Below are 26,279 nucleotides of genomic sequence, written 5' to 3'. Positions count from 1 at the left end.
CAGTAATGGAAGACCTCAAGGTTCGAACTGATGTATCGTCCGGAAAACACGACGTACAGTAAGAGAAATAGGAACTCTAGACCTATCTCCAAAAGCCATGGGATATCCTTTGGCTTTTGGAATGTACACGGACTCGGTAACAAAGTAGAAGATAGTGATTTTATAAGTCAGATAGAAGGGTTTGATTTCTTTTCCATCCTCGAGTCTTGGCATACAGGTGAGAAACATTTCCCCAACTTTTTATGTTTTAGTAGTATGTTTTAGTAGTGTTAGAACCAAAACTAGGAAAGCTAAACGTAGTTCCGGCGGTATCATATTCCTGTTTAAAAAGCAATACAAAAACTTCGTTACAAAATTAGACAGCAAATCAGAGGATATTCTTTGGGTAAAAGTCAGCAAAGAATTGTTGAATATAGACGAAGATATCTTCCTAGCATCCGTTTATATAAGCCCAAATAGATCCACAATTCATTCCAATAGAACATATGACATTTTTGACGTACTTGAAAGCGAAATAGCCTATTACAAAAACTATGGCGAGGTGATAGTAGGGGGAGACTTGAATGCACGCGTGGGTAACCTAAAAGATTACATTGAAGATGATTGGCCAATTGACAGCCTCCCAGAGGACTATGATTTCGACAGTCCGTTGCCCCGTACTAATATGGACACAAGTACCCCCACTATTTTCGGTAAAAATTTGATTGAGCTATGTACCAACAGTAAGTTAAGAATTCTAAATGGCAGAGCACCCGGAGACGCACTAGGCAAACCCACATGCTATCAGCCAAACGGGTCTAGTGTAGTCGACTATGTTCTTGTCAGTGAAAAATTCCTTTTTCGTAAAGTTTCTCTGTTCCATGTCCATCCATTAACACCTCTTTCGGATCACTGTAAACTCTCACTGATTCTGCATTGTAATTCAAAACCATTGCCCAAAAAATCCTCTCTTCCCATTCGGCCACACCGTAAATTTGTGTGGAGCGCCGACTCTAAAGAAAAGTTCAAGGAAATTATCAATACCCTCGAATTTACTTTCAATGTAGAAAACGTTATGAAAAACAGCCAAGAAACGTTTACCACGCCGAATTTGAACTCAATCGAAAATACACTCACTGGTCTGTCATCGTTACTACAGGAAGCTGGTAAAAAATCACTAAAATTACGATGTACAAGACAAGGCACAAATCAGCATAACAAACACAAAAACAAGAAAAACTGGTTTAATGACAACTGTGCAACGGCCAGACGTAACCTAAACAATCTTGGTAAATTACTTTCAAAAAACTCCCGTGACCCTTTCATTAGAGGCAAGTACTTCAAAATGAAAAAAGATTACACTCGACTTATAAGAAAAACGAAAAGGTCATACAAAGACAATATTCTACAACAGCTTAATTCCCAAACCGGCAACAATCCTTCAACATTTTGGCAACTAATCAAACAATTTAAAACAACTGATCGTGTATCCACTGAGGAAGCAGTGGACAGTCAAGCTCTCCATACATACTTCAAACAGTTGTATGGAAGTGATGAAAAATCCAACTTACCCAAAACAAACAACAGCTTCCAAATTCACATTGAAAATAAACTGAATGAAATGGAAACCGAACTGTCAAAACACAACCCTTTGGATACAGTAATACAAGCAAACGAAATCAATCAAGCAATCTCACAATTAAAGAATGGTAAAGCCTCAGGCAATGATCTTATATTAAACGAAATGTTGAAATGTGCCGCACATGTTCTAACAAAGCCGTTAGCAATTTTATTCAACCTAATCATGTCATCAGGCCACTTCCCTAAACAATGGTGCGAAAGCCACATCGTGCCACTTCACAAAGGAGGCTCTAAAGAGGACCTGAATAATTACAGAGGAATTTCTGTAACGAGCTGCCTAGCCAAATTGTTTACCACAATAATGAACACCCGCCTCTCTAATTATTTAGACGCGCATTCACTTCTCTCCCCAAACCAATCAGGATTTCGAAAGAATTTTGGAACACGAGATAACCTTTTCGTTGTTGACTCCTTAATATCTAAATATGTTAATTCCAATAAACGGCTATATGCTTGTTTTGTCGACTTCAGGAAAGCTTTCGATAGTGTTTGGAGAGAAGGCCTTCGCTATAAAATACTCAGCTCAGGGATAGGTGGAAAATTCTATGAATTAATCAAATCCATGTATTCTAACTCCCAGATGTGCGTCAAAACTTCCACAGGTCTCACTCCTTTATTCGACACAGACAGAGGTGTAAAGCAGGGCTGTAATCTCAGCCCTACACTTTTCAACCTATTTATTAATGACCTTGTCCTTGTCAAAGAGTTAGATAACCCCGAATGCGTACCTCCCACTTTGCACAATCTTTTTGTCTCTTGTCTACTTTATGCCGATGACGTGGTGATTTTCTCAGAGACCGAAGAAGGGTTACAACGTGCTTTAGACAGACTTAATATGTTTTGCACAAAATGGAAATTACAAGTGAATCAGAAAAAAACAAAAGTGGTGATTTTTAACAAAACTGGACGCCTATTCAAGGACGTGAATTTTTTCATTGGTTCAGAGAGTATTGAAACAGCAAGTTCTTACTGCTATTTAGGTTTGATGTTGTCGTCGTCGGGAAGTTTTTCTCTTGCCAAAAATCAATTATCACAAAAAGCACGTAAAGCCATTTTCAGTCTCAAACATTTGATTCGCTCACCATTGTCTCCTAAGGCCCTGTTAAGGATATACAACGCATGTATTAAATCTATCATGTTGTACGGTTGCGAAATCTGGGGAAAGGATTACCTAAACGATAAGTGTCCTATCGAGATAATTCAAAACAGATTTTGTAAAAATATACTTGGTGTCCAAAGAAGCTCAAGTAACGTAGCATGTAGAGCGGAGCTGGGTATATTTCCAGTCGATCTAGATGTTTCAGTCCGCATAGTCAAATACTGGCTACGACTCAGACAACTAGACATTTCCTCACATCCTCTCCAAGTAGACGCACTTCTGTCACAACAACATATACCTGTGAATAATCGTAGGAAAAACTGGACTCAACATGTAAAGGAGGTACTTGACAATTGTGGCTACTCATACATTTGGTATACCGACAACCCTAATATAGACGTTAGACAGACCTGTGCACTGTTAAGAAGAAGATTAGAAGATATGTATATTCAAACATTCTTTCATAACCTGTTGAAAGATGAAGGAAAACTAAGATTTTACAAAAACGTAAAAACGATCTACGACATGGAAAATTATCTGTACCATAATGACTTTGACCAACGTGCGGCAATATGTAAGATAAGAATTAGCGCGCACCCATTAGAAATAGAGAAAGGGAGATACAAAAAGCTACCGGTCCAGGACAGAACATGTAAACAATGTGCAACGAAAGCAGTGGAAAATGAAATACATTTTATATGCGAATGTCCCGAATTTGAAACCGAAAGAAGCAGATTATTCATGAAAGTATCCGAAATCTCCAAAAACTTTTCTAAATTAAGAAATACACAGAAACTCATATTCCTTATAAAATCATCCAGCCCACTCATCATTGAAAGTGTGGGACTTTTTATTTTCCACTACTTTCAGAGAAGAAATCAAACCCCGCATTAGTACCGTAGATATAGAAACTTACTGTAGAATAGCAATATAGAATGATTTTGTATTCATGTATACCTTTGTTTTACCTTACATTTGTATTTCGACATTGTTGTCAACATGCAATTAGCCTACGGGCATGAATTTGCAATAAACTATTCTATTATTCACCAATTCAAATGAGGTAATCAAACAAAACCTATAAAGGTGTTCTGACACACCACACCCCCAATACTATAAACAAACATTATTTATCATAACAAATAATATAATATGGTTCCAGCTGTATTTATCATACATTTCTGAAAATGACGTTATCGATCAAAAGTTGAAAGCATTTATCAGCAAATACAATGTTACCGTTTGGAAAGAATTATCACCACACTGGATATCCATACAGTGTCTTGTATTCAACGGAAGGATTTCCACGGCCGTTTTTTATCTTCTCTCTTTAAACCCTCCTGTCATATTACCTCTCTATTTACACCTGCCTCCTCTGGGCCCTATCATTCCTCGTGTTGTATGAGGGTGTCTACTTCGACACGTGACAATGCATGCAGTTGAAGTTTCAAATCATTCTTCTATCAGCAGCTAGTGATATTGACAATAGCCTTGTAGAGTTATATACAGCTTTGCTGCAAGGTAAGAAACTTGCTCTAGACAAATCGACATCAATGATATCAAACCAACAATTTTCTTTCGATGGACTGAATGACTGTTATACAGAATCTATAATATTAATATACCTGTGCATGTTGGCGGGCCTTCTTACACACTGCCAAGATAACCAAGGTCGAGCATAGGTGGTAGGCCACCGAGTTTTTGTTGAAATCGGTATCCCTAAGGCGTATATATAGACTCTATCCGCTAAGTACCAAACAACTTAATTGGAGGATGGAGATCCGCCCTCTAATAGATGGGTTTAGGTGTGATGGATGGGTACTGTTTTTTATATAATCATGCTTCAATACCCCTCTATGTTAGTCACTTTTGGGCTATGTTATGGACGATATATATAAATTCGTCCATTTGAAGTTACAGCACTTTTTACTACATTCCGACTTGACAAGACAGCAGCTAGATTAAATGTTACAGCTACAGACAAACACCTGTCTGTGGTGGATGTTGTAACGCGGACCGAGCGCGCGTGTCGGAGGATTTCTGAAGGAGAAGCCAACGTATGCAGGGTCAAAGGTCTCCAATATCTTCAACGTAACAGACCTAAGACGACTCATTCCAACCTCTCCAAGGGGAAATCGTTAACAAACCATTACAGAAATACGTGGAAGTTTTATGGACTCCCAAAGAGTTACAATACCGACGATCTCAAGGTACGTAGACGTATATATCTGACCGTAACGTTGACTGTGACTACTCTAGACAGTACGTCGGCAGAACGTACTCCTTAAATGTCGTGTTTTTGTATTTAAGCCATATGTTATGCAACGGCCATTACTCCGATGGAGCAGCAGTTATAATATATTTGGATAGTAGGTTAATTACGTTCTGCCGACGTGCTGATCTAGACCGTTATATAGCCTTGTGTAGAATATTGTGTAAGACTTCGATGTTATAGCGCAGCGGAGATCACAACTTCGGATAGCACATACAAGAGAAATTGAACTACTCTCCAAGCAGAGTTTGGTGGGAAGGACCTCTGCTTCGGAGATTAGCGTAAACTACCAAGACTTGAAGGTTAAGTACTTGGCCAAGCAGCTAAATTTTCTCATTGGCCATGGTTCCCACCCGGCCTGAATGTTCAATCGTTGTTGTGTGATATATGTTTTGCTTGTGGAGATTGTGTTGTTATTTTTTTGCGCTGTCAGTCCTCACGTGTTCCGCTCTTTAGCCTTTCCCCTGGCCCGTTTCAAATTGCCGGTCATTTGTGCCTTCTGAATGTTGATGACGCTCCTGTAATTCATATATAATACACCCTCATAAATCAGGCCCCCTACGCTCCACGATACATCGGTCGCGAAGGGGCCCTGATTACCAGCGTGCCCAGACATGGTTATTGCGACCTCGCGGACACTTGCTCATGAATAATTAATGAGCTGGCCTTATTTGGCCATGAGTGGACTGACGAACTCATCTCCAGACGGAAGTCGCGGACAAGATCGGTGGGCTTGCTCGGCTTTCGCTGCCGCTGGGAAGCCCATATAACAGAGGCTCTTCCCTGCGCCTGTCCTTACACTTAGAAATACGTCCCTGCCATCAAGCAGTGTCTGTAGGGTGGACTGCTGATGCTGACGAAGCCGCTCTAATCCAAACAAGTCTTCCAAAGCTGAAGCAAAACTGTCGGCTGCCATTTATTTTGGGTAACCAAAGCAACGATGTGACGTAACCTGATTGGTTGATAGCTTCCCAGTGTTCTTTGCGCGATTGCTTCCGATTATGGGAATCAAACCCCTCTGATTGGCTGAAGCTGTTTTGGTGGCGAGGTCGCAATAACCATGTCTGGGCACGCTGGTAATCAGGCCCCTTCGCGACCGATGTATCGTGGAGCGAAGGGGCCTGATTTATGAGGGTGATATAATAGGAATTCGCTATTTTGCCGTTTTGGCTCCTAAATCATGATTTTGTGTAGGACCGGGTCGAATTTACAACACTCGAAATTTACATCTTGGGTGGTAAGGGTCAGCGTCTCTACATTCCTCCACATCCCTTATCTGCTGCCATCTCGCCCCGATGTGCGGGTACCCGGGTGTTTACCATTGTAATTTTCTTTGCCATTCCCACCTGTAAGTTGTAGGCTTTTTCTGTTGCACATTGATTCGACCACGAGTTTGGCTCCAAATTTCGCGAGTTTTTCCCCTACTCTAAGATGAACTACATACAGGTTGTTTTTAACTCATAAGTTTCACAACAATATGATAGACGGATGATGAGTAAATCCAAGAAAGTGTTAAAATGTTAAGTGGCCCGCAACATCAGCTTGGCTACGCCAAAAACAATTACTCAAGCAACTGGATAAGATTTTTGAAACAGACGTTTCAGACAGTATCCACTGTCTTTCGTCAGTGACTAACGATAGGACTGAGAACACCAGGTTTTATACCAAAACTCTGAATAGATATGTTAATGAGGTAAAGACAATTAAGGATGTCTTGAAGTAGTCTTTAAAAAGAAGATTAATTCAAGACAAAGTTTATGCCAATAGGTCAATTAGCTACTGTTGTTCTAGTACAGTAACTAAATGTTGCTTGTCCGGGGGTGGGGGGTGGTGGGCAGTGCATTATCCCAGGTGCCTGAAAGTTGAACGCGTAGACCCCCTTTCCTGTTGAGAGCGGGGTTGTACATCCTCTCATATATTGCTTCTCTAATTCCCCGTTCGAACCAGCGTTCTTCACGATCTAGGATGTCCGTGGATTCGAGATTGAATGAGTGTCCCTGGTTGTGTTTTGGCTGCTTGGCTGCCTGGCTCTCCACTACTTATTGTCTTGTTGCAATTTTTGATAAAGAATAAAATCCAACAAAGTCAAACCATGTACAACAGTTAGTGAACCATCCCCTGACTACGTGTCAAGCATCTGTTTTGTATCAGATCCACCGAATATCGTCCTAGAACAGATTGTACACATACGCAGGGAAGTAGTACGAGACATTTACGATTAGTCTCTAGTATTAGTTAGGTATTCGTTTTGAACTATCAGCAAGACCCCCAGATTATGATATAATTGTAAGTTATTAATAAGTACCTGGTTAATGGTAGTTTTCTGTCATTTATTGGTTGATATACAACCCAGTCCAGCGGCGGAGGGATATGTAAGTGTTCCCGTCGTACAATCCATCCTGAGCTATAGTTTTTGAGCAGGGAGGTTTGAGGCGCGGCGGTTGGTGCGACGAAAAGTTGCGAGACTCGGGCGGGCGTACAGAGGTATGCACTTCTAAAGAATCTTTAAAATGTTATTGTTAGTCCAATCTTAGTCTTAATCATATGTCGACAAGTTCTTGAGAAGGTAGGAGATGAATTTGATTTTATCCTTTAGTTCAGCTACGCCGTGTTGAACCAGTTTGTCAACTTTGTGGTATTTCTGTCGTCATGAATAGTTTGTGAAATTCCTTGTGTATTTGTAACGTTAACTCACCCATAGCGCGCTTTCATACTCGAAGTTGGAGAATTCGCAATTGTCTATAGGGTTCTGGATATGTCATAATTGTTTTTTGCAGACTGAAATATTTGTAGGGATCGGGGGGAGGGCCATGACAAAAAACATGGATTGGAGGGAGGGTCATCGAACAAAATTGTGAAAATCCATGAACCGATAAGGTTTTCAGAAATATCAACATCTAACAATTTGCTGCGATGGCTGCAGACCGTCGTTCGCGGAAAAATGTTTTATCGACTTCGTCGCAGCCGACTGATGATGATGAGAAATCTGCTATCTATATAAAACCTCCTTGGCTATTCAGAACGGACGGTAGGGTACGGTATTTGGCCACGAACACTGCACAATGTGTAGTGACAGGACACTACTCGTATGCCAAAGTTTGTAAGGAGCCTAAGTAAACCTTTAATATATACATATATATCTAGAAAATGATTCTGCATAGCCATATTCTTTTCCAGCTGTTAACGATATTCATTTCGGATACCTTTCTTTTGGTGACACCGAAATTGATGGATTTGTTTGTGCACAGCTCGCCGGGATACCTCACCAGGTTCCTCCTGAGTTAATCTTTAACCGCGCAAACCCCCTGTGTGACCAACATTCCTCCTGCAAGATGACCGGTGAGAGTCCGACGTCCTATAATATTAACAGGCCTTTTTTTAAAATCTTTATTTAGATTTCAAACAACAATGAAATATCTTCTTCTTCTTCTCCTTGATGAAATTTACAGATACATCTACATGCGAGCACAAAAGCAACAAAAAAATGAACATTTTGCAACTTTTCCCAGTCCACTAATTTAACAACAGGGCTTTGACAACCCGCGGATGCAAGGCTGTCTCTCTTCTCTCATTGACAAGTGGCGTTCTTTTCAAGCAACCCTTTTGTCCGAGTAGAATTTAACATTTGTTTTGTCTCCTCTTTCTCCGTCTTACAGCTAGTAATTCTTTTCCTGATCAGGCCCGTGGTAATCAACATCTTGCTTTTCTTAAATCAATGATCTTATCTCTGTCAGTAGTTTTCTGGTAAGACCCCCGAGCAGAAATCATCTGGGGCTCTGTAGTCTGTCGCCTCACGTTACAAGAAAGGAGACAAACTGCATAATTCATCTTCATCTTTTTAGCACTCACCGAGCGAAGCCTCGCCTCAAAGTCTGTTTTATATCATGTCTTATTTACCCCTTTCAAGCAGGCTGTTGGTTTCTCAAATTTGATATTTTGAGCGGGTATAAATCATGACGTTGATATCAAACATGGCCACGTGCCATAATTCCTACCAGTTTTGGGAAATATGAGTACTTCTTAAACTACTCTTGATATCCAATCATCAATTCATGCCAAAATAGAACTTATGAAATACCGGCACCCTTTCGTAAGCATTCTCGAAGACACTCTACCTTGTAAAGCATTTGACATTTCACTTTCTGCTGACTCTGACTGTGTTAATCATGTATGACATCTATAACGGTATTTGGCATACATTGACAAACCCTATAGTTGTATGTTGTACTACGTCGATATGTTAACCGATCAATTACTACTCCTTTTGCAGGATATATACATACAAGAATGTCGCACTTCTATTCAAAATAAATCAAAACTTTCCATTTATACATGTGCTGAATACAAAGTACGGACAAAAATATGCCTGCCGGGTAAACATAATTTTGAAGTAGGAAGAGCGCAATAACAATTATAAGAATCGGTTTTCATAAATTGAATATGGAAGTCAGAAGAGATCATTAAATTTTCCGCGATCAAAGGTTTGTCCTTTCCGTCAAAATGAGATCGAAGATTGTTCAACAGAATTCTATATTACCCGTCCTATAGATAAATTCAAATAATCATTAGCTAGAAGATAACCCTTACTGCGCACAAATGAGTTAATATATGAGTGGATGTCTAGAACTAGTAGTATCAGGCCCCAATTCCACTAGACGGCGATGTCGTTGCGCACTTCCTACGAGCTAAATATAATTTGCCCAATCCTTGATTTTGTAATTGGAATATCTTGTTTTCATAATTGGAATATCTTGCAAAATGTGAAAATACGGCTAAAATGCAACTTATCACTAAAATCGTTAAAATAGTCGGGTTTTTTTATCTACGAAATTCTTTTAGCGCTCTGCACACTGTCGGAAACGTTCGTCACCTATTTTCCGACCATATTAATCGTTTTCAATTTACATCACTGTCACTGACACCGCACGCTGACAAAAATTAGAAACATGTCTTTCATCTAACTAACTTAACTTCACGCGCCAAGCTAAGCCCATTGGCATAAGTTCTATCTTGCATCTGATCACATCCATAAACACATGTAGAAAATAAGTAATTGAACCGGTTAGAGTAGAATAGAAAATAATAAAATCAAAGCAAGATGAACATTAATTTGTTTCCGTTGTTGTTAACATTGTTTTAAACCTTTGTATATTCAGTATATATTATATAAGAACAAACATTTGTTAGTGACAGTTCTCGTTCTATTTGAAAGCTATTGAAAATCTATTGATGGTACTTACACATACTTACATATATACTTACACTTATGATGATGACACATGTGTTGTATCTAAGTTGTTGTATCTAGGATAGGCATGCCACATATACTTAGTCCTAAAGATCGATGGATTAAAACACTTCAGACATATCACAAATTATATCAAAGCAACATAGAAAAAGTGATTATATAGTGTTCTGTGAACTTCTGTACATTCAGAGGTTTGTTATTCAATTCCTTCTATTTAACAGATATGGCCCGGGTGATCAGGAGCTATCCGGCCACACCTCCCACACAGAAACTCCATCCGTAGTGGGGAAAATCGCTGGAGACAGATCACGGAAAAAGTGCGTCGCTGGGAAGAGCCTGTCTAGAGGAACCACAAATCGCCCAGAACAGCGACAGCATGGGGAGAAATACCATTGGACGGAGATAACAGACCAGGAGCAGAGTCGTGTGCAGTCAAGGTCAAGCAAGGACTGCGCTGCTACGACCAGAGTAAACCCGACAGCACTTTGGAAGGCAACGGACTGACCTGCACATGTGTTGCCCCATTAGCTACTTTGTACCAAAAATATGTATTATTTGTTTTAGTAAAAAGCCCATGCAAGTGTGTTGTACTATCACTGCATTATGAAAGCTATGGTCAGATGCGCCCTGTACGTGACTTAAACTTGAAAGAGGACACAGTACAACTCCCAACCAAATTGGAACAGTCACTGTAACTAGTCTATTGCTGTGCCATGATCACCATTGACGTATTATCCTTCAAGCAGGTGTCTCACTAGACTGCGGCACGTAGCGATGTTGCCCCGTCCTGAATTAGATTTATATTGAGAATCTCATGTAAAACGTATGTTCGCCTAAAATACAACAAAATATTATGTAGATCTTGCTGGCGATAAGACGAAGACATGTTTAAGGTAGATATAACTTGCGGCATTACAATTCATTTCATTTTCCATGCATATTCTATTCTAAATGCGCGAATTACAAAGTGTAACCGTCAATCAACAGTAGTACCACATAGTGCGTAAATGCTTGGAACAAGCTTAGGTTTGTAACAGATGTATTTGATTAAGTCTATCAGCTGTTCATGCACATGTGTACAGTGGAGCTCGTACCTACTTTGAGCAAGCAATGTTATGTGCTGTGAACAGAGAGGGGTCTAACTGTTTGATAAGACATGATATAAAGACGGGAAATATATACGACAAGGGGGCAATATAGAGAACCTCGGTTAAGACTGAAGTAAGCGAAGCCAACATAAAGTAGTCACATTCAGCCCGTCTCAAAAATCTCCCGTGCCCATGTACGAAAAACCTTGTCTCTGTGTCCTTCCTTAATCTTTACTGTGACAGTCTTCACAGCGAAATCTAAAATAACCTGGGTCTACCCAGCTGTCCAAGTACATCATTCTTCATTGTAAGAAGCAAAAGTGTATAAAATACCGACTAACAGCTATGACATGATTATCTTTTATGTGAAATGCAGACATCTTGTTTGAAACATTTCACGGATTTACTATTTAAAGTCAAATATCATAGAAGAAGAACTTTATTGCGCGACCATTGTAGCAGGTACAAAGTATGGCAACAACAGTAAACATAGAACAATACATGAGTATGGAATAAAACTATTCACTACATCAAAATGACTATCTTAGGTTTTACATGATTCAAGTTTTCTAATTTTGAGTATCATTATTTTTTTCTAATAACAAAACAATCTTTTATATATTTGCCTATCTTAACACTGTATGAGCTGTTGCATCTAAATATATAGTCAAATCTATCTGTGGCATTGAGTGTCTTAAAATCTGAAGTACTTGAATTGAGAAAGGTGAATAACTCAACTCGTAGGGCATCATATTTAGAGCATTCCATAATAAAGTGAAACTCATCTTCAATTCGATTAGGACAGAATGGGCAAAACCTTTGGTCGGGAGCTACATTAAAGTATCTACCTGTTTCTATATTCAATCTATGGCTACTAATTCTTAACTGTGTTATCGCTTTACGGATTTCAACACTATTCACATCATAAAAGATATTTTTCTTGTACATAATGATTTTTGGATTTGTGAAGAAGGGACAATTTTGAATTATTGCTTACACAACTAAACCACTCTTGTATATGTGCATCCTGTAGTCTGCAGTTGAGTTGATGTTCAATATAGTCTACTTTATAACATTTAGGATTCATCCATATATATCCAAGGCCGTGATAATTGAGAACATCCTTCACATGATTAATCCAGTCATGATCACTAGAGAATACAACATTGTATGCTTCGTGAAGCAGAGAGTCCTCAGGTAAGTTTACTAAACGGTGCCAATATTTGATGAGCTGAATTTTTGCAGACAATATGATGGGGAAAGTTCCCAATTCTCCTCGTACTCCGTCGTTGGAGGATTTTGAATGTATTCCTAGCAGAAATTTTTGAAAACGTAGGTCAATGATTTCAAATTCAGGTATATCTAACGGGCGGTGTATGTTAGCTACTGAAAAGCCATCATTATCTAGAGTGAGCTTAGACGTTAATTTTAGAAACATGTCTTTGTCTGATCTTCTTTCAAAATTAATAATGTAAGAATTAGTTAAATCGGAACAAGTACTCTTTCGAATTACAACTGGTAAGTTTTCATCCAATTGAAGTTTTCTAAGTAAAATAGAAAAAATATATCTGGGAGTAGATGTAGAAATGTTTTTCGATACAATAAGTTTCACTGTTTTGGAGGAATGATCAAAACAAGTTAGTTCGGATCCGTATAAAAGAATAGGTTTAACAAATTTGTCAAAAAGATTTTTACCTAATTGTATTGGGATATTTTCCGATGATAAAAGTGATTTCAATTTGAATATAGCTCTCATAGCCTTGGTTTTTAGAAATTTTCTGGCTGTTTTGAATTTACCTGAGGACGTAAGTGGGATACCAAGATAGGTGTAACTGTCCGTAACTTCTATTTCTTTACCATAGATAAAGAAATCTTTTGACATTTTCTTTGTAGCACATTTAGAAAAAATAAGGACTTTTGTTTTGGAGACATTAACCGATAGTTTCCAGTTATTACAGTATGTTTCTAGGGCATTGATGCAGTTTTGGAGTCCCTGTTTTGACAAAGAGACCAAAGCAAGATCGTCTGCCCAAGACAAACAGTTGATAGACTAGGACAGCAGCATCACATTTGTTACTATCAAAACATTGCGGCAGGTCATTGATAAATAGATTAAATAACAATGGGCTAAGATTACATCCTTGTCTTACACCACAAGTTGATACAAAAGAATCAGATAAACCATTCTCTACTCTAACTGCATAATTGACATCCATATACATTGATTTCAAAACATTAAAGAAATTTCCATCGATGCCACAGTGTAACAATTTATAAAATAACCCATCGCGCCAAACACTGTCGAATGCTTTCTTCATGTCAACGAAACAGACAAACAATTTACCTTTCTTTTGTTGTGTATATTTCTCAATAAGAGATTTTAGAATAAAAATATTATCGGCAGTTCGGCACTTCTTTCTGAATCCAAATTGAGTGTCGGCCAGCAGATTATTGTTTTCTACAAAGTTTTGTAGCCTATTATTCAAGAGTCGGGTGAACAATTTTGAGAGACAACTAGAAAGGGCGATGCCTCTGTAGTTGTCAACATTGGCCTTGTCACCTGATTTGAAAATTGGAGTAAGGATGCTTGTATTCCAGTTTTGCGGAAATGTGCCTTTAGAGAGAATAATGTTGAAAAGGGTAACCAATGAGAGACAAAACTGTTTTGAAGTAGATCCATGTTTTAACATGTTGTTGGAAATAGAATCCATGCCACAAGCTTTATCAGATTTGAGTTGTTTTATGCCATCCAGAACGTCTTTTGTAGTAAAAGGATTGTCTAGTAAATTAAATGAATTTTTATCAAATTGTTCTAATCGTTCAGCGATAGTTTTTTCAAAGTCTGCGTTAAAGTTTTTGTGTTTTGTTAAATCATTTAGACCTTTAAAGTGTTCAATCCATTCTGAGTTTGTGATATTAGGATCTGAAGAATTTCTTTGTGCTTTTCCGTTAACTTCCTTTTCAAAAAAAAATCAAATAAAGACCAAAATTCTTTGGGATTTTTTTTCATTCAAATGCTCTAACTTGGACAGTAAGTCTGCCTCATATTTCCGTTTACATTGTTTAATAAGCTTTTTATAATCTTTTAAGGCCGTAAAGTATTTTATTCTGGTTTCATGAATCCATGGTTCTTTTCTCAATTCTAGTGATAATCGTTTCAAACGTTGGCGTAGCGACCAGCAACGTTGGTCGAACCAAACTTTATTCTTTTTTTTTTTTGTATAATTTTTTGGTCTGTTTTGTACGCCGAATTTTGAGGGAACGTTTTGAAGCATCTAATAAAACTTTTGAAAAATGTGTGACAGCACTTTCTGCTGAGCAAAAACTTTCTTGGCAGAAGTCTCTTAATTTTGAGTTTGTTTCAGTTCCATTTATAATGGCCGAAAACAATTCATTAATATGTAGAGGTAAGTGCTGATCGTATGAAAGCATATCAACATATATCGTAAAGAGCAAAATCTTATCAAAGTTATACCGTAACCATTCTTTAACATTCTAAAATCACACGTATTGAGTTTCAAATTGAAATCATATCTCAGCTTATCGTTCTTCGTCGTAGGTAGCAAAAGATAATCAAACAACACCAACAGACAGCTGTGACATTTCCAATTCGGCCTTTCTCACAAAATTCAGAAACTGTATGCCAACTAGCACCCTGACCATGCTTTTTAAGCAAAGCAAAAATTTTCCCTGGTCAAGGACCATACCCGCGAAGTGTAGACAAAAATGAATTCCCAGGGGAATGCATTCGTGGAATATTCTGAATATTTCCATTTCTATCGCAGTACAGTTAAAAATGCCTCCGCCCCTTAGGCGTCGCCAAAAATGTCGGTGTATCGTAGACTAATGCACTGACTGTGTACTCGGCATACTGAAAGATTCCCGAGAACTTACTCTAACACACACTTTCTCATCGATCCACTGAAAGATTCCCGAGAATCGTACACTAACTGTAACAACCACAACGCCCGATCCGCCGTCTATTCCAAAGAATCATACGAACGGATGCCGAAGTCATCCGAAAATTGCCGAGAGCCGAACAGCAATTTCCGAACGCTTTGATCAGTGTTAAGATCAAGAATAGATAGGTAGGAAATACCGTTTCAAAAGCCCATATTTTCGGCAAATACCGCAATGAAATTTAACAGGTTAATATAGCTAATCATCTGGGGGCTACTCACTAGCCATGTAAAATTCCTCAGGATACAATACCTAATTTAAAAGGAGATATGCGGCATTTTTAATGGCCGATTTCTGGAGAAAAAGTTACCACTTACTTAACTTACTTTGGCCGAGCTCCCGCTCGAACCAGACTTGAAAGCATCCTCCACTCCACCCTATCTTCCATCAGGGACGGGATTTCCTTCACTTCAATAAGGTTGGTATCAGCTCTTAGCGTATCAATGAAGGTGCCTTTTGGTCTTTAACAGCTTCTTTTCCAGTTTTGTGGGGTCCCATAGCACTAGTCCGGAGGCTATGATATCGGGATGTCTGATGCAATGAGCAGCTAATTTCAATCCTCTTGCTTTTATTTTCTCTGAAACTTGTGGCAGGTCTTGATACAGCTGCTCGTTAGTTACGAGTAGGTGAGTTTTTGCTCCCAGGAGATGTTCGAAGCATTCGCGTCGGAGCATTCAGGAGATGTTCGGAGCATTCGCGTGTAGGTTCCATTTAGTCTTTTTGCTGAGGATTTGGTGAGTGTCCATGTTTCACTCATACAGCAATATGGATTCTACAGTGGCAATGAAAATTTTCAGTTAAATTTTCCGTGACAACCCTGATATCGCTTATGGCAGCTACTCCAGGTTAGAGCTTTCCTTACATCACTGTCTTTTTTTTTACTTTCCGTATTTGAGCCAAGGTATTTGAAGTTTGTCACTTCCTTAACTAAATCACCAGACTAGTGGTTTTGATCATGATGGGAGCAGAGTAATTATATGCCATCAACTTGGTTTTCTTCGCGTTAAAATGAAGTCCTACTTTGTAGATTCAATTTCTCTATCCGCAAGAGCAATTCTTGCGCTCGTTTGATCATTTGAAGCGTTACCAGCAGTACCATTACTGGTATTGATCCAGATTTCCCGCCACCGTTCAAAAATGGAACCCCGATTTGGTAAGGACCCCCAACAAATACTTCAGACCCAATGGTTCATTACATCTTCAAGGATGGACCTTTTTTTAAATGAAAATTCGGTCTGTCTATACGTTTCAGTAACAGTTGTACCTGCTATGTAAGACATCCTTGGTAAGTATCTTGTCGATATCAGCCACTTTGAAAGAAACTCTAAGAAGCGCCGCGGAACTGTGTTCTAAGTCACCTAAAAGTGCTGTCCACCCCGAATGGTAATGCTGTCGACGGGTAGCTTTTTTTACCGCCATTTTGATGAAGTTAGTGATGTGTTAGCCCCCGGGCCCTGGCGGTTTTGTGGGTTCGAACAGCGGGTTCACGAACGCGTTCGCGCAAACTGCGAAACCTGTTCTTTTCGCTTTTATGCCTTCCTCTGAGTGACATTAAGACTAGCAAGGACTAAAAAACAATATCAGACGACAACAAGGTAAGGTTCGGCGGTAATCATAATTTTTTAATGTATTTGACAAAAACTCGGCAACACGCCTAATAACACTTTATAGTGTGTCGGAATAGTTCCACATGCCAAGCAGCACGCCGGATGATAAAACTAACAGCAAATGCGACAATCTTATCCAAATATATTGGGGAACTCATTCTAGAAGATTCCGGACATTATTCATACATTAAACGTACAAACCCAGAATGCAAGTTCTGACTTGAGACCCCCAAGGAAGCAAATTCCCCCAGGGGAGTGAATGAGCGAGGAAAGCCCCCGAAAAACCCAACAAAGTATAGAAATCCTACCACAGAATCAGTTCTGATGAAAACCCGCCAAACCATCGGCAAAGAAACCCGCGAGCATGGTTAACAACAAGTAGACTGGGCCACGTGCCCGGGTTATGAACTTATACCGTTAACTGTATAGGGAACAGAGTCACAATTAATAAAAACCCACCGATTGTAGTGACGGTAGCATACAAATTTTCACAATCTGATTGCGAACGACCATTAAACGTTAAATCGTGAATGAACTGCACCCAACTTACCAGTTTTTAGTCATAAAATTATATGATACATTTTCAAATCCCACCTGTAGCTTTTTTTACAATCAGGCTGACACGTTAACATTGTGTTACTATGACGACCGATAACGATTAATCGTGAATGAAAAACTCTTGACCTATCATTTTTTGTCCATAAAAACCCTATGAAAGGGTTTCAAATTAGCCCTGTGGCATTTTGTCAGTCAGGCTGGCACCTGTACAATGTGCCGTAAAAGCGATAAGAATGCAAATATCAATAGAAACGGGATTTCAACAATTTGACCGTATGCCTGAGAAGAGTTACCGAAAAAGCCTAATCAACTGCCATAAGTGCTTACCGCAAAGCACCTACGGTAGGTCCAGGATCGGGAGGTGAATCCCTGGGGCTTCTCCGGAAGTCGGCGGTCAGAAGAAAATTCACGTTCATGAGTTAGGTGACGAGCGTTTAGGAGACCATGTTATCCCGTCTGAGTTCAAACATGAAGAGAAGAGCTCCACGTGCAAGTGACGTGTCGTATAGTATTACGTAATTAGCATATATTTCCCGCGTTTGACCGAGGGCAGAAACAAATCAATGATGTCCCAGAAGGCGTCCGGTATATAATCTGTATTTATCCCGTCGACCTTTGCGCGAATTTTCCCTCCGACAAGAACGACGCAGCGGACCGAGTACGAGTAGTGCGTGTTCATTATTTGATTTAGTAGACTGATTACCCGCCAGTGCGTGTTTATTATTGATTCAATATTCTGAGTACCCAGTGTGTGTGGAGTGCACAAAGCAACACCGATTTCAACAAAAACTCGATGACCTATCTCCCGTGGGTCGAGCACTCAGCACTGCATCGCAGCCGGCTAATGATGGTGATGCTATATTTGCTCCTGAAAGCTGCTTAAAAAGAATTTCAATTGACTCTTCTTCTTACCAAAGCCGTCCTCATTTTTTTCACTTCTCAAAAGAAAAAAAACGTCTTCCGTCCATACTATTTCTATTTGATCCCTCTGAGCTCTACAATTCTTCAAGGAAGGGAGTCGGGCTTCTACATCAACATGTGACAAGGCATACAGTTGTACTTTCCAAAACCATATTGACAATGGCCTTACAGACACAAATACAAAGCTGCGGCCAGGTTAGAAACTGTACATGAAAAACAGTAATTGCATTAAACAAGCCCATTCCTTTCGATGGACTGCAATATCGAATATTATTTAACTATAAGATACATAAACTACGCACAAAAAGTTCGGAAACTTAACTTTGGTTGATCATATCTCCGTTGTTTTTTTTACCGATCTTGATGCATTATATATCATTATAAAGCTTGTGTGATTCCCTTTCTATGATAATAAACTTATTGTGATTGAAAACCCACGGAACAAGTACCACGACTAATAACGTGAGTGGATCACAGAGAAAAAGTGCCCAAAATTCCCTGTTGGTGTCATACGCGCTGTGACATCCTATTGGTATGGGCGCGGATGATGATTCAATATATTGTTTCCTCAGGTTCTAAGGTTATTTTTAGAACACAGACCACCCAAGGTTATTTCTAGCACACAGAACATCCAAGGTTATTTCTAGCACATCGAAGATCCAATTGCAGCATTTGGTGGTGGCAGCGTCATGGTATGGGGAGGCATTACCTCCAGGGGAAAGACAAGACTTGTCATTGTACCAGGAACCCTCAATGCAGAAAGTTATCGTGACACAGTACTTGATCCGGTGGCCATCCCTTTCCTTCATAACATGAGGCCGAATGACTTGCTGCAAGATGCAAGATGATAACGCCCGCCCACACCGGGGAGGGATAATCGCAGACCATCTCCAGCATGCAGGTGTAGAGAGGATGGAGTGGCCCTCTAAGAGCCCGGACCTAGACCCCATCGAACATCTATGGGATCAGCTTGGGCATGGTGCGTGCAAGAGTGACCGAGAGAACAACGCTAGCTGACCTAGGAAGACTGCTGATGGAGGAATGGGACGCTATCCCACAGCATCGCATTGCGCGACTGGTGACGAGTATGGGGAGGAGGTGCCGTGCTGTAGTGACAGCGCGTGGCTGGGCCACCCGTTACTAAACCTTGCTAACCCGTTACTAAGACACAGATTGCTGGTTTTGATAAAGAATTTAGCTTTCATGAATATGTCTTGTTTATTCTTGTTGATTTTTCACAATACCCTCGTACAGAAGTCAATATCAACAGAAGAATATGTACGGAATAGCATGTTTGACTATAGTAAGGTAATCTGGGCAATTTATTTCTTCGACCCACTCACTTTAGCAGGCCTGATGCTCGTTTCATGAACTCGCAATCACAATAAGTTCGGTATCATTGGAAAGGAAATCAAAAAAGCTTTTAAATGATATGTAATACATTGAAATCGGTAAAAAAATAACGGAAATATGATCGACCAAAGTTAAGTTTCCGAACTTTTTGTGCGTAGTTTATATTCTTGTGTCGAACTGCTTCGATATACCTGTGAATGTTGGCGGACATTCACTCCACGTCCTGTCATTTAACGATTACACATTGTCAGGCTAACCGAGGTCGAGCAATTAGCACAATCTCACCTGTACATGTAGGTGGACTGTTGCTCCATGTCGTATCAGCTTGGCAGGTAGCTGTAGCAGAACCAGCCAGGTTGTATCCTGTGTCACACGTAAAGGTTAGCTCGTCTCCAAATGAGGTTGAGCCGCTCACGCCACCGTTTGTTGGAGCGGGAAGTGGGGGACACTGTACGGCTGTATACGGATTTGGCAATGTTTTCCCTCTGTTGGTCAATTTTTTTTCTTGTGCGCATTTTACATCTCTACTGGTGCAATGAAATTGATCATATATCAAATAGAAATAAGGTGATAAAGCAAAAACCATGACAAGACTTCGGAGACCAAATATCTCCTTTACATTGTTTAATGGTCCAAGGACCTAATGTATTAAGATACTTTTATGGAAACATTCAATTAAGGAATTTCCTTATCAAAAATGTATATTATAATTCATTTTTATTTGTCATTGTCACATCATTAGCACATCATTGCCGAGGCACACTGAATATCATGAAAATTCCATCGTTTAGATAATTATTCAGTTGTCCTCTTTGAAAGAATTGAACGAAAACGTCCATTCATTTCTAGAGCTTAAGGAACCAAGAATTGCACCACTTCTACGTGGCATCATCAGATATCGGACACTAAATTTCTTAGGACAGCTGCACCACCAAGAGTATTCATAATACACCGCATGAAAAGGCTTCGGATCCTGACGTATCTGGACATTCAAAACGGGGACCTGGAACCTAAATTTTAAAGGATCCGAACGGATACGGGGCCGTACTTTACTTACACAACTAAAATCTACCTGCATTAACCTGCAAAATAATACAAGTGACTTCGTGTTGTGGATGTCCCTCAGCCTGCACCAAAGGAAATGGATTACTTGCCAATATCATTTCTGTATTGCATAGTGTTTATTTATTCATTCTTCTTGTACTTTATTCTTAATTCATTCATTCATTTATTTATTTGTTTATTTATAAACATTCACATATTGAGGTGCAATATGCAGGCTAATGCAGGTTGATGCAGGCAAAAGTCAGCTGTGTAAGCCCAATGCGGCCCCGTATCCGTTCTCATTCTTTCGGATCTTAGGTTCCGCATCCCAGTTTCCCATGTCCGGATAGGCTGGGATTCGAGGCTGATTTCGAGCAGTGAGAGACCTTGACTTTGTCTCACGAAAATCTACCGACCAACCTAATACCATCACAATCCAATCAGAGATTTAAAGTTATGTAAAGCTCAAATATCCGGCGGAGCTTCCATGTAAGACATCACTAAATCGCGGGTGAATGCACCCAGATACACGGCGACATGCCGACCTGTGTGCCGATTATAGACAAGCGAATGAGGCCCGTGGCACAAGTGGTATACCTTGGTACAAGTGGTTCTTATACTGAGGCGAGCAAAAGAAAAGGCAGCGCTCTTCTGAAGCTATGTACATCATGGTGTTCCTTTTTGGGCTTAAGATTCACAGATCTTTCCCTGTTTTACAGGCGATATTGGCGGACCCCGCTTCATGCCTTACCATCCGTACACTACTCAGGATAACCTTGGCTTGACGATGAGCAAAATCGTACCTGTACATGTTGGATCGCTGTTACTCCAGGTCCCGCCAGCCTGGCAGGTAGTTGTAGCAGAACCAACCAGGTCGTATCCTGAGTCGCACGTGAATGTGACCTCGTCTCCGAAGGAGCTGCCGCCGCTCACACCACCGTTTGTAGGAGCTGTGCGTGGGGAGCACTGTCCGGCTATACAACGGTACAACAATGTTTATAGCTGTAGGGTGTTATTGATTCTGACATTTTCGGGCAGGTTACGGTTCTACTAGTGAAAACTAAAGAAGCATTATATATCAGAGCTAATGACATAGTAGAGTGCACACTGCAATTATCATGTATTTGTTAAAAGAATACAATTGATTAAAAGAGGTCAGCATTGGCCAGGAACTGGCATGTTACACTTACTGGTTGGAAAGGACCAACAACGACCGATCTTGAAACAGTTTTGATTATAAATTCCACTCATACCACAGGTATAGTAAACTTGGCACAAAACTTTGAAAACTTAACTTTAGTCGATCATTTTTCGATTGTTTCGATAAAAATTATAAAGCATTGGAAGGCTTATGTGATTTTCTTTTCTATGTCAGAAAATCATTATGACGCGCACCTGGCCTGCTTATGCGAGTGGGTCACACAAAAAGTGCCGAGATTACCCTATTTAAGTCAAACACTCAATTCAGTATTTTCTTTTTCTATGTATAATGGCTTGTGCGAGGGTAATTATCTCCATGAATAAAGTTTTGCGTCTGTGTTTTCGGGTGTGTATGTTTGTGCCACCGGACGCTTTAATTCAGCATAACTGAAAAAGGTGTAGATTGATTGTAATGCTATTTAGTATGTGGTTCAGCGCTCGTGAGTGCGACTCGCACACAACATGTATGCGACCAGTTTTTTGAGAATGCGACTAGATTTAAAATCACGGTCGCACGGTGAGACAATCAAAAATTACGACCTGCGCCAGGATAATGGCTGCAGAACTAAGCGGTAAGCCGAAAATATAGGTATTCCAATGCTACCGCGAATATCGTCGGTGAATTTTCTATCATGTTCCCACACCCGCGGTACAAAAACTATCCGTTCCTAGTGGCAAAGTTACCCATAGAAATAAAGGATATAAGTTTCTCTCCTTTGTGGTGTATTTGTTTGATTTGTAAAATGTTTCAAACGCCAAAACTTTGTCGATGAAATTGAGCGCTCGCCGGACACTCGCTGTTTTCAATGGCGGCCATGATGTTTATGAAAAATAGACCGCAGCAGAATGAAAGGCTTGTTTCCTGCGGTCATATTTATACCTGTTCAAGCGATGATTTTTACGATCAAAAATTGATGAATCAATTCAAGTGGAGTTTTATTTTTAAAAATATCAAATTTTCTTTTTGTCACCGGTATCATTTCAAAGCTCATTACCTGCCCGTTGTTATGGTGCTGCATGTACTTTCATTCTGCTGCTGTCTATACTGCACAGCGGCGAATCACAAAGCTTTCCCCGTGCGGTCTGCCTGTCATTGGATGACGGCGCCGCGCGGTCCTGACGCGCGAAATTTGAACTACGCGTTTCGAAGTTCCCGATTTGACTGGGTGAATTTTAAGGATATTAAAGTACTAGTATTTTGGATTATCTGTAGACAGAGGGTGAGGGTAAAAAGAAAAGAAATGCCTGTAAAAATGTTGAACTTGATGCCAGCTGTGAAGTTTCAAATTATGGAATATGACTTTATTTGTTTTGGTCATGAACCCAATACATGTAGATAAGTTCTAGAGTCATCTATTTATTTATCATTCAAGGTTATGTGAATCATTACCTGCCTTGTTCCAAGTAAAAAATACCATTGTGTATTTTTCAACTTGTTGAACTTTAGGCACCGTGGCCCCCGGATAGGGGCCAGCCGGGGAACCTATGCCGAATTTTTCTAAAAATCCATCGTACTAGTATCAGTATGTAGGAAGATATTGAATGAATTGAATTGCCAATTGTTCTGCACCATCAATGTAGGTTTTTATCTTTTATGATCTATTCAAATACTTTATTCCCGGTTGTTAACATTGATTGATTGGAGTATTATTTGGTATAGCCAAGACTTTTGCTTGTTCTTCCAACTTTTTGTAGTGGTGCCCCTAGATTTTTGCTGGTGCTCCTAACTTTTTTGAGTTAGGAGCACAGTGCCCCTGGGCCTAAAAGTTAGTCTGGAGCCCTGTGGTTAGGTGTTCGCAAGAGAAAGATCAAGGCCAATTTTTGATCCCTGGTATGTGTCACTGGAACTGCAATGGCGTATTTGTCAAAATCTTCCAAGGAGAATAACGGAAGAAGGGAACAACAGATTTTCATGTTATTTGATATGCAGGTAGCTTGGACAGAGATGTACACAATGAAATGCAAATTGGGACCGAATTTGAATAAGTAATGAGGATTATCAGTATTACCATTATAGGCATGCTGTGGCAGGTGTGCAGCTGTCACTTAGAATTGGGTCACAGAGTCCCCGGGGACCCCACAGCTATATGGTCAAACCACAGGGATACACAACCAAACCTGTTTCTATTATGTGGATAACTTAAGGGTTACTTGATATAATGAAATGGTAATCATGCAAATCATAATCTTATTTGCATAATTAATGAGGAAATGTTATAAATCCATTCCAATTAAAGGAGTCCTAAACCCCATGGGGGACTCCCCCTTTTTTCCAATAGATGATAATTTTAGGAAGTAAAATGAATACTTTTTACAGTATACGATGAAATACCCGCTATTCCCGTGCGCATCAAAAAGCATTCAGTATTCTCCCGAATTCCCCAGGTGACCCTCTATTTTCTGTAAATTAAACAACCTCAGCCTATGGCCTAATACAATGTGCCTGTCAAGGCCTGGCAAAAGTTACATTACAAAAAGAATGTCATGGGGGTTAAGGAAAACTCGTCTTGCTATGTGTTATTTTATATCTTATCAACAATTGGCCTTCTCATTGTGCTTAACCACCCACCTTAATGCCGAAAATATCCACGGTTAATGATGTATGTTTACGCATAGGGAATACATGGGTAGGGTCCGCACGGGTTAAGTGAGTATCATATTGTTTGAAACACACCTTGTAAAACTTACCACAAACGGAATTCTGTAAAAATTCGGCTGATTCTGTATTAATTGATGCATCATCTTGAGGAAAAAAAAACACCGCCTCCTGGACTTAAGAACTCCTTTAAGGTACAACAGTTCAGAAATGCAACATATGTAACTGAGAAAGAAAGGGACATTTAAAGAAACAAGTTATGCAAATGAGGACCTAATGTGCATAACTAATGAGAAAAAAAATGCAATTCCATATAGGTAGATAACTGGAATTTCATACTTGTGGCAGCTGGACCTTATTTGACAGTGAACATGGTTGAATACAAATCATACAGATGTGGGCCTAATTTGCATGATATATATTTCATGGATATGTTTTTGAGTGTGTTTACGTGTGTGTATACGTATGTTTGTGTCACCTGGCGCTTGAAGTAAGCATAACTGAAGAACGTGTGGGTGGATTGTAATTATTTTTAGTAGGTGGGTAGGTGTTTGAAGGAGAAAGGTCAAGGTCGATTTGGGCCCACTGGTATGTGTCACTGGAACGCAATGGCGTATTTATCAAAATCTTTGAGGGAGAATAGCTTAAGATAGGAACGGCAGATTTTCATGTTATTTGATATGCAGGTAGGTTGGATAGAGATGTACACAGTGAAGTGCAAATTGCAAATTCGCATAAGTAATGAGGATAGTCTATCTCTCCATTCTACGCATGTTGTGGGAGCTCACCCCTGTCACACCTGTACCTGTTAGTCTCAAATCTGGGACAAGAATTCCCCAGGTCCCAACAGCTGGTGGTCAAACCACAAAGGGGTACACTACCAAACCTGCATACTTTATGTTGATACCCTCTGGTACATAAAACAAAAGCAGCGGCAACAACAAATAACTTGGGCAAATAAAACACATGTTATATAAAAACAAATTTCATGGAGATTTTGGGTCTTCAGACTCTTGTTTAAGACTTGAATCAATAAAACAGATCAATCAATCTTTATTCTGAAATCAATATTGCAGGTATATCTGACGACACACCTGAATTACATTAGATTTCTTACAGAATTAAGTTCAAAAACATTCCAGTGGACCAGATATTGCACATTACAGGCGCAAGTTCCTCGTGGAAGTTAGACAGCACCCAAGGCGGGATGTGATCTCCGCCGGTAGCCTCGCGGGGGTTCACCCTTTTCAGTTGGGCTTTCACCTGCCCAATGCTCAGTTCCGGGACGGTTCGATGGGACAGCTGATCATCAACTTCCACGACTATCACTGCACGAAAAGTTGAATTTACCACAATGGTATATGTAATGTAAAGCCGTGTAAAGGTTACATTTACCAGAGATTTATCAGCATTTATCCATCGGTAAATGTGTAAATATACCCCCCATTTACCCCTAAGGTATTGCTGGTAATGTTTGCCTTATTTACCCACATTTACCGGGGGGCGTGTAAATTATACTTTTACCAATATTTACCGTAGTGAGTATTTCTCACATATATTCAGGGCATTTACCCAGATTTAACATACGAAGCATCTGTCACATTTATCAAGCGCATTTACCGAGATTTACCATACCAAGTATTCTCACAGCTGCATTTACCCATATTTACAGAGGATGTATACACGCCTTTACTGAAAGACATATTTACCCTA

General features: G+C 39.8%; 1 long non-coding RNA gene across 1 annotated transcript; it reads left to right on the top strand.

Moving 5' to 3' along the window:
* Positions 1 to 7,063: 7,063 nt before the first annotated feature.
* On the top strand, positions 7,064 to 12,191 carry LOC136421966 (uncharacterized). The gene is made up of 2 exons (XR_010753551.1): positions 7,064 to 7,475; positions 10,461 to 12,191. It is a non-coding gene; the product is annotated as an uncharacterized lncRNA (long non-coding RNA).
* The last annotated feature ends 14,088 nt before the right edge of the window (positions 12,192 to 26,279 follow it).

The sequence above is a fragment of the Branchiostoma lanceolatum genome, chromosome 16 (genome assembly GCF_035083965.1).
Source record: "Branchiostoma lanceolatum isolate klBraLanc5 chromosome 16, klBraLanc5.hap2, whole genome shotgun sequence".
NCBI lineage: Eukaryota > Metazoa > Chordata > Leptocardii > Amphioxiformes > Branchiostomatidae > Branchiostoma > Branchiostoma lanceolatum.
This window is presented reverse-complemented; position numbering and strand designations above follow the sequence as displayed.